Source organism: Sorex fumeus, unplaced genomic scaffold, assembly GCF_029834395.1.
Source record: "Sorex fumeus unplaced genomic scaffold, SorFum_2.1 ptg000010l, whole genome shotgun sequence".
Classification (NCBI taxonomy): domain Eukaryota; kingdom Metazoa; phylum Chordata; class Mammalia; order Eulipotyphla; family Soricidae; genus Sorex; species Sorex fumeus.
In genome coordinates this window covers 1,926,037-1,933,561 of record NW_026606067.1, presented here as the reverse complement: position 1 = coordinate 1,933,561, position 7,525 = coordinate 1,926,037, and the positions used below count along the sequence as shown (strand labels likewise).

At 58.8% G+C, this 7,525-nt stretch overlaps 1 long non-coding RNA gene across 1 annotated transcript; it reads right to left on the bottom strand.

The window, feature by feature from the left end:
- Positions 1 to 1,560: 1,560 nt before the first annotated feature.
- Positions 1,561 to 5,575, bottom strand: LOC130020099 (uncharacterized). The gene is made up of 3 exons (XR_008791951.1): positions 5,498 to 5,575; positions 2,091 to 2,139; positions 1,561 to 1,673 (listed from the first exon to the last, which is right to left on the bottom strand). It is a non-coding gene; the product is annotated as an uncharacterized LOC130020099 (long non-coding RNA).
- Between the last annotated feature and the right edge of the window lie 1,950 nt (positions 5,576 to 7,525).

The window sequence follows — 7,525 nt, the reverse complement described above, 5'->3', positions numbered from 1 at the left end:
GGGACACCGGAGGGAGGAGAGTCATGGGAGGGAGGAGGGTGATGGGAAGGAGGAGGAGGAACACGGGAGGGACATGGGACAGAGGAGTGTGAGGCTGAAGTGGAGCCATGACAGTCTCCACTTTAAGACCGAAACTCAGCAGGCCTAAGTCTCGGTTTCCCCCATCAGAAAGTCCTGGCTGCTCAGAGAACAGTATCACCCTGGGCAGATAAACCGCCCCGTAGCAACACCTATCGGAGTAGGGGGCACGGACAGTGGTGCCCAGCCGCGCAGAGAGGGCCGAGGGAGTGGAGTCACCGGCGGACAGGGACCAAGAATTGAAAACATAGTACTGGTCCCTGAAGTCACAGGACCGGACAAAGTCAAGAATTGGAAACATATTGCCAGTTCCTAGAAAAAATGCTGTCATGTAACCAAACCCTATCTAAACTGCTCAGAATTCGGAGTCAGGGTCCTTGTCAAGACTCCACTGCATTGGATGAGACTTGGACCCTAGCTCGAGCTAGCAATAAAGGGGCCTTGCGTTTGCAGCCTCGCATCTGGTCTGGTCAATGTGCCAGCGAAACTCCCTTCCCAGGACATGACAGAAGGAGGAGGGATATGGGAGAGAGAGAAGAGGAGGAAGGTCATGGGAAGGAAAAGCTTCCTCCTCGGCGCGGCTGACAAGGCCCCAGGTAGGCTGGGGAGAGGTTGATCTAAGTGCCCCTGGGTTTCTCTCCTGTCTCCCCTTCAACCAGACCTCCCTGGCGTGGCCTTAAATGTGCAAGAGGGTCCTCCACTTGCCTGGAAGCCCTGGGGACCGACATGGGCAGCTCCTGAGCTCTGGGCTCGCCCCTGGCCCCTGCACTTCTGGGGATGCCTTTAACAACACCCCCGCACAGCGGTGGCAAAGTCAAGGGTCTGTGGGGCTCGGACCCCGCAACCGCGGTGCAGAGCCTGGGCTGCTGGGGGCCATTAGGGGGCCAGGGCGGAGCCTTGTCAGCGTTGTTTCAGCGAGGAGGGCGGTGGGCGGCACCAGGTCCAAGGCACAGTGAGGGACTCGCTGGTGTAAATGCTCCCATGAGGGCCCTCCCGGCGGTGTCATTAGGAGAGACCTTACGATGAATGTTCCAGGCATGGCTGTGGGGGCTTGGGGCGGGAGATGGGGGCGGGGGCTACATTTTTGAGTCACTTTGTCCTCTAGAGATGCGTGTTGAAGGATTTGGGCCAGACACAGCAGGGCCGAGGTGTGACGGGCCCCGAGTCCCTGACGGACACCTGCGGGGGTGTACTGTCTATCTGGGGGACAGTGACAAGCATGTCCAAGTGCACGGAGTTTTCCTCCAAGTTCCACAAAGCAAGTGATTCACAGGAAAGTTGACGGTTCTGGGGGAGATGGGGCAGATTCAACTTATCAGTTGAAATTGTTTTGCCTCGAGAGCTCGGGCACGGAGGGCAAGAGCCCTGGGGCGGAGGCATGGAGCATCGCGGCGGGAGACAGGCCGCTTCCCAGGGACCCCAGAACAGTGGGCTCCCGGGATGCCTCCGTGGGGCCCTCCCGGCTTCTCACCTCCCGCGGCTGCTTCTGCTCAGAGGAGAAAGGTCAGGACGCAGGAGGGGACAGTTGAGGGTCAGGCTCAGGCTGGACCAGGCTCCTCCCGAGGGCCGCTGCGCAGCGCTTACCTTCCTGCTCCCTGTCGGCCAAAGGACCCGTGTCAAGGCAGCTGTCCACTTGGCCAGCGCATCCCACCCCTGGGGCCCTCCAGGACAGGACAGCAGATGAACCGTCGCAGGCACAGAGCCCATGAGGGCGTGATGACACGGAACGGGGTTGACAGGGCCTCACCGGCCGTGTCGTGGGATACTTGTCAATCTGACTTGCCTGGCTCTTTCCAGAAGAGCAGCCTCTGGCCATCTCCTCCTGGCCTGTCCACCAGCCGGGCCAGCCCTCCCTAAAGCCCCCACCCCCTTGCCCATGCCTGCAGTCTATGCAGGACCCTCAGCCCAAGGGAGAGACAAATTCCTCTACCAGATGCCCCAAACAGTCCGGCCACCGCTGGCCTGGAGCGGGGGGGGGTCAGGCAGGGTGCCCCGTGCTCCCTGATACTCACTCTTCGTACTCCTCCACCACCTCCTCCGCGTCGGACATGGTCGCTTCCCCTCCAGAAAGAGAAGAAAGGCAGTTGTGGGCCCCCTGAGGAAGCTAGAGGCCCAGAAAGGCCCAGGGTAAATGCAGCCCCCGTGTGCCCATGGTGTGCACCTGCTCCCTCCTCGGGGTGCGGCCAACCCCAGCACGGGACCTGCTCATGTCCCTTCAACCCGCCAGGCACACCGCTTGGCATTTCCGGGATCCCACTCAAACATGGACACCTCGGGGAAGGACGCAAGGGGCTGGAGCACATGTCAGCGTTCAGGGTTCCCCAGTACCACGAGGAAAGAGGAAAGGCCCCCAAGCACTCACCTCTGCCCAACGTGCCCTGCAGGGCCACATGGACGCATCATGGCCCGCCCTGTACCACGAGCCAGAAGAAATAAAATAGGATCTCACACCCACGGACACACAATCACACACACATAATCACAAACACACAATCACACACTCAATCATACAAACACACAATCACACACACAAACACAGTCATAGAGACATAACCACACACAAACACACAATCACACACAAATACACAATCACACATAATCACACCTATACAACCACACACAAACACGTACAGATACAGTCACACACAGTCACACAGACATAATCACACACTCAATCACACACACATAATCACACATAAACACACACACAAATACACATATGTAATCACATACAATCACACACATAAACACACACAGAAACAGTCACACACAATCACACGATCATTCATACACAGACAATTCACAGTAACATAGTCTCTCACCATCACACACTTACTCATTCTCACACAGACACACAACCAAACGCAGACACACAGTCAGACACCCGGGGCTGAGCGGGCAGGAGCAGGGCAGGGGCTCGGGACGGGCCTGTTCTCTGACCCCTGTGGCCGGTTTGCTGCAGTGAAGCCCCAATAGACGAAGTTCCCCTGGGAAAGGGGGTGCTCAGGAGAGGCCCTCACTGCAGTGGCTCAGTGGCCAGTGGACCCTCGTCCGTCCTGGGGAAGCTTCCTAAACACCCTCTCCCTGACCCTGGGCCACAGTGGCCATCACCCTCCTCCGGGCTCTTTGCCCGGACCTAAGTGATAACTCAGAAAGCGCAAGGTTCTGGCAGAGCCGGTCACCAGGGAGAAGCCAAGGACAAGCTGGAGCTGCTGCGCTGGTCACTGGCACATCCCCTCCGTGCGTGTGACCCTGGGAGTGTCACCCTCCACCACCCCTGCACCCCTTCCTGTGCCTCTGCCTGAGAAAGCAACAGCTATGAGAACCCGCCTTCCGGCCTCAGCCCCAGGGACACCTTTAGCCCCAGGCCGAGGGCACCCCCAGGAGCTGGGCCACGGGAGGACTCTGTGATCTGCCCTCAGCAGTGGGGGAGCAGGGTCTGCTGGAGGGAACCGGCCCAAAGGAGGCAGAGGAGCCGGAGCCCACCACGGGGAGGGCGCTTGCCTTGCATGCAGCCGACCCTGGAGGTGCTCAGGGAACCTTATGGGATGCTGCGTGCAAGGCAAACACCCTCCCCGCGGCGCCATGGCTCTGGTCCCTTGCACCCCCTGCCTCCCCCTTCTCTCCTCTCTCCTGCCTGCCCTGGTCCTAGTTGGAGCCCCTCCTGGAGTGCGAGGTCAGGGCTGAGAGCCACCAGCCCAGCCAAGCGCTCCAAGAGAAAATGAGGAAGGGAAGGGGACAGGCACCATGGGAGAATCTGCAGGACCCTGCGCCTTCATGCCTACACCCATGCCCCCGGGAGAGTGAAGATGACAGAGGCAGAAAGGCCCCCAGGGAAACTATGTGGGCTTCAAAACCAAATTTTTTTTTTTTTGCTTTTTTGGGTCATGCCCGGCGATGCACAGGGGTTACTCCTGGCTCATGCACTCAGGAATTACTCCTGGTGGTGCTCTGGGGACCATATGGGATGCTGGGAATCGAACCCGGGTTGGCCGGGTGCAAGGCAAATGCCCTACCCTCTGTGCTATTGCTCCAGCCCTCAAAACCAATTTTTGCTGTGCAGTTTTTTTATTTTGGCCCGCTACAGTAGTAGCTCCTGAGAGTTACTCATAGCTCTGTGCTCAGGGGTTCTCCAACATTCCCAGGCTTAGCTGGAGGGACCAGGATTACCCTGTGCAAGGCAAACTCCTCAACCCTGCACTGTCTCTCAGGCCCCTGCAGAATGATCTTCATGAAGTCAACAAACCTCTCTGAGAGACAAGCCTTGGGGTCCGAGCGATAGTACAGCGGGGAAGGCACTTGCCTTACACATGCGGACGACCCAGGTTCTATCCCTGGCATCCCATATGGCCCTCCGAGCACCGCCAGGATTAATTCCTGAGTGCAGAGCCAGGAGTAACCCCTGAACATCACCCATGTGGTCCCTCCCTCCAAATTTAAAAAAATCAAACATTTGAGCCTAAAGTTCCAGGCTTGCACTAACGCTCTGGATTCCTGAGGAATGCAAACCGCACCCCTTGACCCTGGCCCCCCACATTCCCCTGGAGGCTTCCTAAGCCTGCAGCTGCTGGCTGACCAGAAGGGCGGGGGGGGGGGGGGGGGGGGGGGATGCAGGATGGGAGGGAGGGGGCAGTGGGCGCCTCCCAGATTCCTCTTCAGCCCACTGAGACGCAGGTCAGAGGAGGAATTCGGTCAGGTGGTCCCCTGCTGCACACGGCTGGGAATGTGCTTTGAAATTTCTTCCAGTCCACACAGCCTGCTCAGGGAGATTCTCCGTCACCTTCCACAAAGAGTGGGTCAGTCGGGTCTGGGCCATGGGGTGTGGGGACAAGTGGGGATGGAGCCGGTGCTAAAAGACTTAACCCTTTCATACCAGCTGGGCTCAGCCCTGCAAGGATGTGCAGTGGGTGCTCTCTTACCCCAGTGCCCCCAAACTGCTCATCCCATGCCCCCTCCCGAAAGGGGAGTGACGCCAGGTCTGGGAAGGCAGATGAAAGTCGGGGTCCCCTGGGCAAGTGCCCCAGAATGCCTCTGGCCTTTCTCAGGGCTTCCGAGACCACTTCTCAGCGCCTGGAAGAACTTGACCGTGAGGATGGCTGGGACCCCATCTGGAGGCGTTCCTGAGGGGCCTCGGCCTGGAGAGGCCGAAACAAGGGCTCAAGACAGGGCCCAGAAATTGGGGGCCTCCTGCTGCCAGCAGCTCCCCACTTCATTCTCTCAGCATCTCCCGCCGCTGGGCTGGCCTCAAGCCGAGCCTCCAATTTAAATGCGGGGTTCTCGCTGGCATGAGGGGGCGGGGTGGGGGGGGGCCGGGCCCTGGAGCCTTACCGCTGAGACCACCCACATGGACCAAGGAGCTAGTGCCAGGCTGGGGGGTGTCCCCTCTCGGCTCTGTAGCCCCAGCCTTGCCTGATCTTACCTTGGAACAGGACCGAAGACAGGCTGGGGCTGTGCGGTGGCCGCAGGCGGGTGTGTGCGAGGGCAGGACGCTGAGGCTTTAAGCGCCCGAGGCAGCCCCACACGCGCAGGAATGTGTGCAGGAGACTGGGGGGCGGGGCCGTGGGGGGTGGGGGAGGTGTTGGCGGCTATTTTGGCAGGTGCCTGGGACAGAGCCAAAGGAACATGTCCCCCACTCCATATAAGCCCATGAGGCTGTCCAGCTGCTCAGATAAGCTATTTAAAACCGGGACAGATATGCCGGGGACAGAAGGAGCAGTCTGTCACATAAACCAGGTCTCTCTCTTGAGAGCCCCGATAAGCAGGTGCCAGAGCCCTGGGGCGGCCAAGGCAGACTGGGCCTGGGGCTGTGGCTGGGGGCTGGGTGCGGGGCAGGAGGCACTTCCTGAGTGTGCAGGCTGGGGCCCCCCAGGTCCAGGCATACCTGAAGCACCACCTAGCTGGCAGCTGGTAAGGAGAATGACACGGGTGCCAGGAGGGACCCCTCCACCAGCCCCCTCTCACGCTGGGGGCCCCAAGTCATGAGGGGCTAAACCTTGACATGAGGGAGAAGCTTCAGGTGGAGGGATCTAGGCCAGCACCCGGAGCAAGTCTGCTTCAGGGAGGTGTCAACAGAAGCAGGTCAGAGGCAGTCGAGTAATCCCTTGCTCGCCCTGAAACTTTTCAGAGGTTTTCTGGGGGACGCATTCCCTGCAGTGCTTGGGGCTTCCTCCTGGCTCTGTGCTCAGGAATCACTCCTGGCAGGGCTTGGGGGACCAGCTATGATGCCGGGGCTCCCGCTGGGAGCCAAGCAAACACCTTCCACGCTGGATTCTCCGCAGCGCCGTCTCCCCATCCTTTAAGGCCCGTGTTCCCACTCAAGGAAGGTCAACTCTGCCTCGGGACAGCAGCAATGTCTCCAGCAGAATGCAGAATACAATAACACACTAACACTTCCCCTCCTGCTCTCTCTGTCGCCCCCTCCCCCGCTCCCACAACTGCGCTGTCCCTCATCTGAGATGTGGCCTGAGTGCTCACCTCCAACTGAATGTCAGCCACGCGCCAGCATGGCATGAATGTGGAGCCGCAAGTCGGGCTGCCGGCAGCCCCAGCACAGGGAGAGGCAGCGGGGCAGGAGCCTGGGCCCTGGAAGGCGGGAGAGCCACACCATATGCCTCCCAGCTAGTTCCTCGGGGCCCTGACTGGAATCTTCTAGAAATCAGGAATTGCCCCTCTCAATGACTGCTGTTCCTGGGAGCCCAAACGTCTTCAAAAGGCCCAGTACTCGCTTGCAAGGATGCCCAGAAGAGGGGTCCGGGATCCTGAAGCCCCATAGAGCCCCCAGACTCGGCCTGTGCAGGGAGCACCTGGGAGCCAGGGCAGGAAGCAGGGTCAGTGGGAGAGCTGGGAGGGACACACACTCACAACCACACAAACACATTCACACACACTAACACATTTACAAGTATTCACACACTCACAATCACACACACTCATTCATACACAATTGCACCACACACAACCACACACTCACACATTCACATACACTCAAGTCACATTCACACATCACTGTCACTGTTCTCCCGTTGTTCATCGATTTGCTTGAGTGGGCTCAGTAACGTCTCCACTGGAGACGTTTTTGTTACTGTGTTTGGCATATCTAATACATCACGGGTAGCTTGCCACATATTCACATGTATTCACACAATCACAATCATGCACACATTCATACACAATCACACCACACACACACACAACCACACACACACAATCACATTGATAGTCACACCACACATACACACATTCATACAATCACATTCACACTAACACTTCATATTCACCCACACCCACACACTCACCCACACACAAACCCAGGCTTTGGTTGGGGGGCCACACCATGCAGAGCTGAGCCCCCTGCAGTGTCAGGGCCTGAGCCAGAGCCCCAGAGGGGGCCAGTCGTGTGGATATTCAGGGGCAGCAGTGAGGGGGCTTGGGCCGACTCCCCACAACA